The following is a 12,957-nucleotide window of genomic DNA, read 5'->3' on the forward strand; positions in this document are numbered from 1 at the left end:
ACCAGGGAAGTCCCAGCAATGACTACTTTAGAATTTTCTCCAACATCTCAACAATCTCTTGTCATTTGAGAGGGGGATTCTTTGTATTTGTGACTTTAGAAATGCTTGTCTGGCTCATCTCATGGCTTTGTTCATTGTCTTTCAAACTGTTTCCTTGACCTCTAAGGGAAACCTGTCAGAATCTGTCCCTGGCCTTCTCCATATTCTGAGATGAAGACTAGAGGGATGGACTTCCCTGGTGGTCCAGTGGTTAAGACTCCAAGCTCCCAACACAGGGGGCTCAGGTTCGATCCCTGGTCAAGGGAACTAAGATCCCATATGCTGCAACTAAGATCCAGTGCGGCCAAGAAAAAAAAAAAAAGACTGGAGAGGTAAATGAAAGTTTCTGGCTTCTGAGCAAAAATGGTGGCCTGGTCCTAGTTCTCAGAAGTAAGCATCCTGGTTGTTAATGTACAGGCTCTGGGATCAGAACCCAGCACCACGCCCTCCAGTGGGGGTCCTTTCAAATGCATTCACCTTCTTATACCTCACTGTCCCAATTTACACAGGAGGACAAGAATACCGACGTCTCAGGACTGCAGTGAGAAATAGCAGAGGTGGTGCCCGATGTACAGGAAGCACGAAGGCTGGTCTGTGCTGATATTATTGTGGTTAACTCCAGAGGCAACCAGCCAGCTGCTGGATCTCAGGTGTGCTGTGTGGGTAGGATTTACACCGAGGGCTCAGAATCTGTACATTTCCCTCAGAACCAAGCTGTGGTCGGGACTGCTCTCCCACCGGCCACCAAAGAGCTGGTCTTTGAAGCAAACCCTGCAGGCTCTCCAGCCCTCGCCCAGCTGTGACTCAGTTTCCCCACCCACTAAAGGGGGCAACAAAGACAGTTCTGAACTTGTTGGTAAGACATGTTGAGAACCTTGAAATACAGATGGTATTTAGCATGAGTTCAAAGCATCATGTAATGATTTTATTGCCCCTTTTATTCCTGAGATCTTTCTGTTTGCTTAGCTTCCAAACCCAAGCCAGAGCCATAAAATCACTTTTATGCAAGCGCCTTTCACACACATTTTGTACCAAGCGCACCTTTCAGATAATGCGGAAGGTGCTCGGAAGGATGGGGGTGGAGCCGTGAGGGACAGGGACACTGGCCAAACGGAAGCCATTACTGCCCGCTGTCACTGCCATTGGTGGTCAAGCTTTTCCAGGTGTCTGCATGACCAGCTTCAGCCCCAGGGAGTGGATTAGCTGGCACATGTTGGATCTGTTAGGATGGCCCAGACACCAAATCAATTGTGTTTATCAAAGCTTTGTCCTTTCTTGTGGGGTCAGAATCTATGCCTTATCAACATTCTATCTATAGTCCCCCGACCTGAAACCACAGGAAATAAAGGATCTCAAGTTGGAAGAGACCCTTGAAGTTGGTTGGCAGGTGTAACTGATCACCCAGGGTGGGAGTCCATTTCATGGCATGCCAAGTAAGCGGTGGCACAGTCTTTGCTGGCAAACATGAGACACACCTTCTCTGTGTTGGGAGACATCCCATTCTATCCTTGGATGGATTTGTTTGTAAAATGTCCTGACGACAGGTTGGCTGTGTTCGGGTGAGTCCCAGGATGTGCTGGGTTCCCATCTGGCCATGGAAGATGCAGGAAATGCTGAGAAAGCTTTTAAGCCCCTGGGTAGGAAAAAAAGAAGCATAAGATCCAAGGAGCATTTCCAGTCAGGTTCCTCCTCTTGTCTGTTTACAGTCCTTGGCAAGTGGGAGCCCACTGACATGAGTCAAGGCCTAGCGTTAATTTACAGGGATTGAATTTTCAGAGGCTGCGTCTTTGTTGCTGTTCTGTGCCTTCCACTTTTAGTCCAGACAGGGAACAGCAGGCCCCCAGGTGAGGCAAGAACAAGAAAACCCCTTCAATATCTGTCTACACCAGCAGGAGTTAAAAGTGAATGATTTAGTTCTCAAATCCACTGAGTAAGTCACCTCTTCAGTTGCCATTCAACAAAACCCTGTTGTGTAAACAGCCCTACAGAATATAAGGGAATTCAGATCCTGATGCTTGAGATACTTACAAACTCTTTAGCGAGATGGAAATTTTACCTGGACTTCACAACCTCACCCCCAGGAACTCCCATCTTAGGCTATTGGGGTGGTTATTGGCATCTCTATCCTTCCTCCTCCCTTTAGTCTCTGTGTGTCCGAGGCACATACACACCACACACAGACCAGAAAACAACTTCCTTTTGCCTGGAAGTTCCCTCACCCCTCGCCATAGACATAGAGAGTGAGGGAACATGTGAGTGGGTTTTGGGGTGCAAGACAGGCACCGCCTGACTCTGCGGGGGTGGGGGGTGGTCCAGCCAGGAAGAGCTGGTTCTGGGGTCAGACCGTGGCAAAACACCTGGGGCTAGTGGTTGGGGGCCCATTATAAACACTCTGTAAGTTGCTATGGGTTAAATAAATAAATGCCAATGAGTACACGTATCTAGGAATCTATCCCATGTCTATACATGGTCCCAAAGTCCAGTAGCAACTCAACTCCATTCTTTTCCTCCTGTTGCAGACTGCTTTTGTCTATATCATTCAGGAAAGGGGATTTTAAAACTACAATATTCTAGAAACAACTCTTGCCATCTTACAACCCTGGATATATCCTCAGACCCTTCTCCCAAAAGAGATTTTGTAGAGCAGAGGATTCAAGAACCAAAGTCTTGTGGGATTTTTCTCTCTTTTAATCTCTCAACAAAGATAGGCAGAGGAATTTATTATTATCCATTTAAGTTGACTGGTGTCCAAGAAAATCTAGCAGTGAGTGCGCTAATGTTTAGGAAGTTCCTTTTAACGTCAGCCCAAAGCACTTGGGGAAAATGTTCTATTCATAGTGTCCAAGTGAGGCAGGCAGATGTCAAGAATTATTATTCCATTTAACAGATGGAAAATATGAAACCTTCATTCACGGAGCAAGTGGAGAACAGAGCTCAGGAGAGAAGCCATCTCTCTCTGCCTGCACAAGTAGTGAGTTACCATATGAGTGTCACGTGCTCTTGGGACATGCCTCCCTGAAGTCAACTTTCCCTGGCCTGTGTCCCTCCAGGAACTGGATGAAAGGAGTGGTTCCAAAGGTATCTATACTATCCACCATGTCTTTCCAAGTTTCTGGGAGGGAAGTGGGTAGTCTCCCCAGTGTGGTCCCCACGGCATTGCTCCAGTGCTGCCCAGAGCCTTTTGACCATCCACACTTATCACACACTCTTCATCTTGGCTGTCATCTTCTTGGGCCATCAACTCATGCCTCACCTTACTCTGAGTCCTGCAACCCAGCTCTCTTCTCCACCCTGTCTCCTCCAGGTGATGACCATTCGACTGTAGCTACACAGGAGAATTAGGCTTTAAAAAAATACACATGCTGGGGCCTTCCCTGGTGGTCCAGTGGGAAAGAATTACAGGGGATATGGGTTCAGTTCCTGGTCGGGGCAGGAAGATCCCCCTTGCCAAGGAGCCCTCTGTGCCACAATTAGAGAAAGTCAAGGTGCATCAAAGACCCAGCCAAAATCAAATCAATCAATCAATAAAAGTAAGTGCAGGGCATCAAGTAGAAACCTCATCAATGACACAAAAATTTTTTTAATATACAGGCTTGTGTGCTGCACCCAGAAACTTTGGTGGGGTACCTGGGAGCTGCCTGCGCAAAGCAAGAGTTTTGCTCCTGTGTCCTCCTGTGTCCCGGGCCAGGCCTGCTGTGAAACCTCTCATGGGAACCAGGGCCTTGTGTCATAACCTGGCTGCAGCAAACAGGCTGACACTGCTTTCCTCCAGGGCAGCAGATGGGCACCTTCTCCTCTAGGTGAGGCTGCCCAGGGGCCCAGCAGGATGATTGGAGTGGGGGATGAAGGCACTGGCTAGAGGGGCCCCCAGGAGAGGCTTCCTGGGACGAGCCTTCTGGTCACCCTGACTTTCTCCAAGGGAAGGCGGGGTGTCTGGGCTCCTCTCCTCTGCAAAGAGGCCCAAAGAAGAAGTCATGCAGAGGACACACTCAGCTGTGGGAGGCTGGAGAAAAAGAGCCAATAAAATTGGCTTTATTTATAATGTTCCCGCGATTGTTATTTTGTTATCCCTACGCTGTTTCCTCAGTGCAATGTAACAAGGCAAAGGATTAAAAAAAAGTCCCCCACTCTAAGCATGCATGAACTTTATGGCCTCACTCTGCTCCCTCTCCTCCTCTGTCCCCACCAGGCTCGCCTTGCCTGTGATTTCCTCTCCCAAACTGCGTATTTTCCATACTAACTTTTATGGCATCTTCCTGGATTAATGGTTAACAGTATTCCTTTTCTCCCCTCCGCCCCCATTATCAAAGAGGGCTTGGAATGACTATTAACTCTCTGGTTAACAGAAAGAAACATGTTAATCATCTACGAGCCCTTGGACAGGAAAATTATTCTTTGTAACCTTCTCCCAACGGCAGGAGAGCCCCTTGTCCGCCAGCAGCTGACCTTCAACCACACCTGGGTCTGGAAGCTTGCAAAACCCCGACGGTAATCGGTAATCGTGTTACAAGGGCTTCTGAGTAAAAGTCAAGGTCATAAACCACCGCCCCCCCGCCCCACCCCCCACTCCCGGCTCCCTCCAGCGGGAATGACGCTGGGGCTCTGGTGTCCAGGGAGGGCGCCTTTCCACCCAGCTAACCCTCCTTCCACGACCCTATAAAGAGACCACGCTGCATCTCTTTAAAAAAAATTGTTTTGCAAGTGAGGGCTAATCATTCTTTGTTGTACATTCTTTGTTGCTGGGAGACTCGGGGTGGCTGTACAGGCTGTTCTTTCTTGCAGCCATAGTTCAAAAGTGCTCCTTTTGACCCAAACACACACGTGTTGTAATCCTGCCCTCCCTTGTGTGGGGCTGGGAGGCAACCAGGAAGCGTGGATTCCCAAGCCAGACCCAGATGCTGGGAGGGTGACCTCTTTCTGAAGTTAGAGGGGCGGTGCCTTTGCAGGGAGGGGTAGGCAAGAGCAGGAGAAGGTAATACTCAGGGAAATGGGCGGGGGGGGGGGGGTGGGGGGCGACCCCACCCCATACTCAACAACGGGAGCGTGGAGTATGCCATCTTGGAGAAAGTGTCCCTTTATTCATTCACAAAGCCGATCTTCTGCGGAGAGGGGAAGCCTGGGGAAAGAAGGCTGGCCTCCACCTCTGCTGGGTTTGGCTTGCTTGTCTCCCCTGCGGCCCGCTCTTCTTAAATAAGACCTGGGAGCAGGCGAGAGGTTGTTCTGCCGAGAGAGAAAGGACACAGGCATCGCCAGACTTATTAGGAAAGACGCTGTCGGGGTCTTGGCAGGCGCGGCGCTGCGGACCACGTGGTCCTCTGCGCGCCTGGTTACTGTCAGCGCTGAGCTCCGGCCCCCGCCGGCCGGGTCTCCTCCCCATCGGCCTGCAGGCTGCCCCCAGCGCCTGCCCCTCTCGGATCCAAACATTTCCACATTAGGCAGCCTCGGCGCTGGGCTCCCCGCCTCCGGCAGTGACCTCGGGTGACCTCCACGCCGGGCTCCGCGCCAAGCCCCTCATCACAGGTGCACTGGCAGTTTTCTGGGTCACCCTTGTGATCGGGTGTCCAAGCACTTGGCAAAATTTAGCGAATGTTCCTCGGTGCTCTGCATCATCTTGACACTGTTTGCACAGACACCCTTGGGGACGCATGAGAGGAGCTGGTGCCTCTCATTCAATCTCTGGTTATAGAAGAGCCAGGCATGCTGGCCCCTCCAAAGGAGATCAGGATGACCTGATCTCCCTCTGTGTCCCCAGCCCGCTCCCTCTAAGCTGATCTGACTTCTCTCTTGGACTTAAGAATCGGAGCAGAAGTTATGGATCCTTCTACACACACCCATAGCTAGATTTGCGCAGCCATATATGGTATCCGCCGGGGTCTGTGGCTCTGGAGCCTTGAAAATGGGGCTGCTTCAAACTGAGATGTGCTATGATGGCAAGTTTCACATGGGATTTCGCAGACTTATGTGACAAGAGAACGTGAAGTATTGAACGTGTTGAAATGATCATGTTTTGGAAAAAGTGGGTTAAATAAAATGTTATTAAAATTAATTTTATGTTTCTTTTAATGTGGCTACTAAAAATAAATGCTGCATGTAAGACTCATGTTGTATTGGTCTTGGGCAGCACTGGTCTTGACCATCCCACTCTGGAGGTTCCTTCTGTGCTTCACTAACAGCCTGCATTTCCCTGACAGCCAGGGTGATGCAGCTTCTGTACCTACTACTCCCTCCCCGTGTCCCTCCTTCCTGCCTTCCTCCCTGCAGAATTCCTAGCCATAGCCCTGGATCCAGGCCTAGAGTCTTCTACCCAGGCAGCCTCTCCGGCAGACATTGGCTTCGAGGCCGTTCTTGCCCCTGCATTCTGAGTCTGCCTGGCTGTCACTAGGCCCTGCTGGCCTCCAGGGCAGCTTGTGTGCCCAGGGTCCCTGGCAGACAACACGCGAACACATGTGGGTGTCCAACCATAGGTTGGTGAGTAGCCCTAAGCAATGGGGCAGTTAATATCTACAATTTTGATTATGAATTTGCATTTTTTCCTGTTGAGATCTGTTTGAGTGCTTTAGATATCTTGAGGACATTTACTTCATATTAGTTTATAAATACTACAGCTTCCTGATAAATAAAACTTTTTCTCATAAAGAATCTGGCTATATTTATTTTTCCATTGTGAGGGGCAAAAACTGATTAGCCTAACATATGATGCTTTGATTCCAGTTCTCAGCATTAGAAGGAAAGGGCCAACCAAGGCTGCTTGGTACTCTTCAAAAGACATTTTTAGAAAATCTTATCTTATTAAGAATGCGAGCATTTTAAATCAAGTAAGAGTCAAACATCGCAGTTTCATTTATTCTATGGAAAATGTTTCAGGGAAGTCAAAGTGTTTTGAGGGGGGAACATCATCTTCAGAGACTATGTGTCTAATATGGTGCTTGGGAACTTGAAATGTGGCTGGTCTAAATTCACGTGTTGTGTGTGTGTGCACGCTCTGCTGCTGCTGCCAAGTTGTTTCAGTCATGTCCGACTCTGTGTGACCCCATAGACGGCAGCCCACCAGGCTCCCCCGTCCCTGGGATTCTCCAGGCAAGAACACTGGAGTGGGTTGCCATTTCCTTCTCCAGTGTATGACAGTGAAAAGTCAAAGTGAAGTCGCTCGGTCGTGTCTGACTCTTAGCGACCCCACGGACTGCAGCCTACCAGGCTCCTCCGTCCATGGGATTTTCCAGGCAAGAGTACTGGAGTGGGGTGCCATTGCCTTCTCCAGTGTGCACGCTCAGTTGTGTCCAATTCTTTGTGACCCCATGGACTGTAGCCCACCACACTTCTCTGTCCATGGAATTTTCCAGGCAAGAAATATTTCCAGGCAAGAGTGGGTGGTCATTTCCTCCTCCAGGTGGTCTATATTCATATGTGCCATAAATACTACAGATCTCTGGGTTTTGAAGCCTTAGTGTGGTAAAAAAAATCTCATTAATAATTTTTATATTTTAGAGATGATATCTTTTATATTTAATGGTGAAATAATATTCTTGGTCCATTAAGTTGTCAAAGTGAATCTTACCCGTTTCTCTTTTTAAACGTGGCGATTGGAAATTTAAAATGACACCCATGGCTCCCATTTTATTTCTCTGGGACAGTGCAGCTGGAAGGGGATGAGGTTTTGTTTACTTTGAGACATTTATCGGCATGTGTGAGCATCCTAGCCAGGTTTATCACGGCTTAGAAGCCTGGGAACTTTGAGTCTTCTAGTCATTCCCCAAAACAGGCATCCGGTGTTGTGTTTGAATCTTGGTTCCTCCAGCCAGATATTGCCTGAAAAGACCCACCCTGACTTACCCTCTGCCGAAACAGCCCCCACCGCCCCTCTGGGAAACTCCCCAGTTCTGTAGAGTCTTGCCAGGGGATAATTACAGGTGTGCAAAGACCCTCCTGCTTTATGCACTTAGTCATAATTATTTACCTTTACCAGGCACCTGAGGTGCGATGGGCGATTAGTGGAACAGAGAGAAGCCTCGGCAAGCAGATCACCTTGAAGTTGACCTGTCAGCCAGATTTCACAGCACCTGCTGTACCAGCCTGAGGGGCTGCGATTCATTCCTTGGGAAAGAGAGCTGCAAATAATTCTGTCTCCAGGCCATGGTCCAAATCCTTGCCATTCTCTTCCAGCTTCTGAAAGACAGATTAGAAGCATCTACAGAGCAGGGAAATATTTTTTCCAGGGAGAGTTTTCCACCTGAGTTAGCTTTTCTGACACCTTCAGGCAGTCTCTAAGATTTTGGTCTTTTAATACCCTCCCTTTACACCCTACCTTCACACATATATATGTAAATAAGTCCACATTCGAATGTACTTGCTCTTTGAGTCCCCTGGAGTCATGGTCCGTGAGTCATCTGGTCCCCTTCCCAGGCCCTGGGGAGCAGGGACTCCTGGATTAAAGGCAGTGGGAAAAATCCCGATAAATCAGGTGTTTCTGCCCATTTGCATAAACTGGGCACCTTGCCTGCCTAACCCACAGGCTGAATACTGCTTTGGAAGGAGAGAAGATGCATTTATTATAGGGGAGGAAAAATTAGGGCTTTTTCATTAAGGTCAGAAAATTTTTTGAGATTGGATCAGCTGGCCAGGTGCATGACCAATTTTCTTGGCTTCTTGGAGGCAGGAAAGTGTTTGAAAAATAATGAAGCCCTTGGTCCTATAAGTAAAGACCCATTTATCTTGGGAATTTGTTTTTTAAAGTGCTGGCAATGGAAATTTTCTGATGAGATGCATTTCTTCTCGCCCGAGTGTCTTGAATGCCTGCTGGATTTGTCTCCACTAAGCTAAGATACTTGTGCTTGCAAATCTGTGCTTTTCAAGGTGAGGAGATGAGAATAAAAAAAAGTCTGTGAGAAGTATTTTTGGGAGGGCCAAAAACAGGAAGCAAATTCGAACCACAGCATGTGGGGCAAGGATACTGGATTTGGGGAGGATGTTTGCTTATTTGGACTGAGAGCAAGTGTCCTGTCCCACCCACTGCTAGGAGCGCTGTACTTGGTTAACATCCCATGGAAACCAAGGTTGTCTGTGGGACTTGGTGGGACTGGGTTATTTTTCTCAGCTTAAAATGTTTTTATATGGTTACCCTCAGTACTCCTTTCTGTTTTGGGATATTTTCATATTTTTTATTGAAAAAAAAAAAAAACACCAGAATGTCTTGATTTTGAAAAGGCACATTCAGCCAAATAAGGTGCCAGGAATATAACAAGGTTGCCTCAATATTTCATGCGTCAACAGCCAATGTTCCCAGTATGAGCAAAAAAGTTTGAGAACAAGAAAGGAAGGAAAAGGCTCAGCCCTTGCTCCCTGGGTGTTTAAACACCTCCTGGTTCCATCTTTTGACCTCTCTTAATGACTTTCACTACTGCGGCTTTGAAGGGAGAGAACTCAGGTTGGGAAGAGGATGGTATTAGGTGTGCTGATTATGGAATGAGGCAATTCAGGATGTGCCTGGGGAGGACTTGGAATGAATGGGGGGTGGAGAGTTTGTCTGTGAGGGCTGCTCCAGCAATCTTGGTGACTGGAGCCTGAATGCACCCTTTCATGGCTCCCAACAGCTCACGAAACTGTGTTGGTACCATCTCACAGAAGGGACACCAGGGGACATTCTAGAAGTTCTTCATCAGATTTGGAAGGTGGAGACTCTGAAGTCACAGAACATAATTTTACATCTAGAGAGTCCCAAAGAGGCTGCACATAGTAAGCCAGTGGCATGGGAACCTCTTGTGTGGGCTCAGCCTTGGGTGCCATTTTGGAGTCCTCATTATCGGTGTTTCCCATACCCATCCAGTCCACTGAATCTCATCACTCTCCCCTGAATTGTCTCTATCTTCTGTCCCTTTCCAGCCTCATCATTAAAACCCTCCAGTAGCTCCCCTTTGTACTTAGAGTAAAATCCAAACCTGTAATAAAGCTCTTGTGATCCAGCCCGAGCCCCTCCTCTCTGGCCTCGTTTTGCTCCTGCTTCCCTATGCTCACACCACTCCTGCCATTCTCTGTTCAGTTCCTTGAACACTGGCCAGCAACTTTACTGCCTCAGGACCTTTGCACACACCCTTCCCGCTGGCAGGATACTGCTTTCTGCATCTTCTCATGGCTCCTTCACTTCTTTGAAGTCTCAGCTTGAGTGGACCCTTCTCAGGAGGAACAGTTTCTATTCACCTCACTCTGAAGGGCTGGCAACAGGCTTCATACACACAGAACCAGTTAAAACCGAGTGGTTTGGGATTTCTGGGTGAAAGGAGCTCTGTGGGTTCAAAATGTTCCTGGTGAACTTGCCAAGGTGGGAAACCTTTCAGCAATACTGCTTGGCAGTTCTTTTTTGGTGACCATGCAGTTTTGTGTTCATCTGGGCAGAGGGCTGGGAAACCAGCAACCAAGCTGCTGGTGAACGAGGGTGGCCGTGCCAGGGGATGGGTGTGTGGCAGCCTCGGTCCAGCCCAGCTGGCAGGGCACACACATTCACAGTGGCTCTAGTCTTGTCCTAAAGCTCTGACTGGCCTCTGGTTTGTTATTGGAAGTTGCCCTGATGATTCCCTTTAAATAGATCCTAAGCAAACCTCACAATTTGTTTTTCTTGAAATGGTCCTGAGAGGTGCTTTCCAAGAAACAAGGGGGAAAAAAATGAATTCACAGTGGTGACTTTGAGTCTGGAGAAGGCAGTCCAGGTGGAGGGGAAATCAGTGGCTCATTCTCAATGGCAAAGCCTTTCCTCCTGGCCTAGTGTGTGCAATGTGGAAGAAATGGGCTGTGGAGTGGGAAAGAGGCATGGGATGAGGGAGATAATTTGAGACTGCTCCTGCAGCATCCTTGGGCAGTCCTTCTGGCACCCCCTGGGGTATAGGGTGGTGAAGGGGTTATATTCATTTCCTAGGGCTGCTGTAACAAAATACCAGAAACTGGGTGGCTTAAAACAGCAGAAATGTATTCTCTCACATTTCTAGAGGCCAGAAGTCTGAAATTGATGTGTCACAGGACCCTGCTTCTTTCATAAGCTCTAGGGCAGACTTCCTTTCTTTTTTCAGCTTCCTGTGGATCCTGCCCGTCCTTGTCTTACTTGCATCACTCCAGTCTCTGCCTTCCCTGTCACATGACCTTCTTTCCTCTATCTCTGTGTCCAAATCTCACTCTCCTTATGAGGACACAATTCACTAAGTTTAGGGCTAGTCTAATCCAGGGGTAAAGAACCCGCCTGCCAGTGCAGGAGACGCAAGTTCGATCCCTGGGTTGGGAAGATCTCTGGAAAAGGAAATCACAGCCCGCTCCAGTATTCTTGCCTGGAGAATTCCATGGACAGAGGAGCAAGGCAGGTTATAGTCCATGGAGTCATAAAAGAGTCAGACACAACTTAGCGACTAAATAACAACAAATCTAGGAAGACATTGTCTGAACACCTCTGCAGAGACCCTATTTCCAAATACGACCCCATTCACAGGTATGGGGTTAGGACGCTGACATATCTTTTGGCGGGAGACACAATTTAATCTACCAGAGAGGGGGTAGCAAGGGGGTCCCCTTGCTCCTCTGCAGGTGATCATAGAGCATGGACATGTCTGAATGTTTATTCAGAGCTGATGAGAAAACATCCTCTCCAGTTTGAGTAAGTAAGATGTGATTTCAAAGACATATACTTTGTAAAAATACCTTGAGGTTTGGAGTAAGAGATTGCTAGTATTTAGGAAACCTAATTCATTCAAAGATTTCCAAATATGTGTTACTTAGGTCATTGTGGCAGGTTGAATAATGGACCTTTAGTGATGTCCACAACCTAATTACTGGAACCTCTGAATGTTCCTTTACATGGTAAAAGGGAATTTGCAGGTGCAATTAAATTAAAGATTTTGAAGTGAGGAGATTACCTTGGGTTATCTGAATGGGTTCAATGTCATCACAAGAGTCCTTATAAGGGAGAGGCAGGAGGTCAGAGTCAGAGATGTGACCGGAGGAGCAGAGATTAGAAATGGAGGGTTTGAAGATGTTACACTGCTGGCTTGGGAGTTGCCGGAAGGGGCCTGGAGCCAGGGAATATAAGCTGCCTTTCGAAGCCAGAAAAGGCAAGGAAATAGGTTCTCCCCTCATAGGAAGGAAACAGCCCTGCTGCTTGAGCTTAGCCCTGAGACACTGATCTTTCACTTAAAAAAAAAAAAAAAAAAGATTTTGTTCTGATGTGGAACATTTTTAAAGTCCCTATTGAATTGGTTACAATATTGCTTCTGTCTTATGTTTTGTTTTTTTTTTTTGGCCTCCGAGCATGTGGAATCTTAACTCCCTGACCAGGGGTCGAACCCACACCCCCTGTATTGGAAGGCAAAGTCTTAACCACCAGACCACTGGGGAAATCCCTCACTTTTCACTTCTGACAAATGCATTTATCTTATTGTAAGCCACTGGATTTGTGGTCATTTGTTACAGCAGCCATAGAAAACTGATACAGTCCCATAGCCCAGTTCAGTGTCTTTACTAATTTGACAAACTATCCCTCTGTCTGTTGTTTGTGTTGACTAACATCTAGAAGATTATGTTGCACTTGGAAGATACTTAGGAACTATCTATTGGATGAATACATTGAGAGCTTATTTTATATATAAAATAGGATGCTAGACCCTGGATACATCACTGTCTTTAAACCTGTGAGTATAGAGATGAAGTGGATATTAAACAAATACCTGTACAAATAAAGCATACGCAGATTATGTGGCAAGAGCTATGACAGAGAGCTCCAGGAGATGATGACAGAGAGAGCAACAGGCCCTAACTCAGATCCCAGGGATCAGGCAAAGTCTCCCGCGTGCACAGTTGAAAGGAGGACCAGACATACCTTCTCTCGATTCCAGTTTCAAAGATAGAAACTTTCTGTCCATCAGAAAATGATTTTATTGAAGCACTCAT

The sequence above is a fragment of the Bos grunniens genome, chromosome 28 (genome assembly GCF_055505025.1).
Source record: "Bos grunniens cultivar Pamir isolate PY7600 chromosome 28, Bosgru_T2T1.0, whole genome shotgun sequence".
Taxonomy (NCBI): Eukaryota; Metazoa; Chordata; class Mammalia; order Artiodactyla; family Bovidae; genus Bos; species Bos grunniens.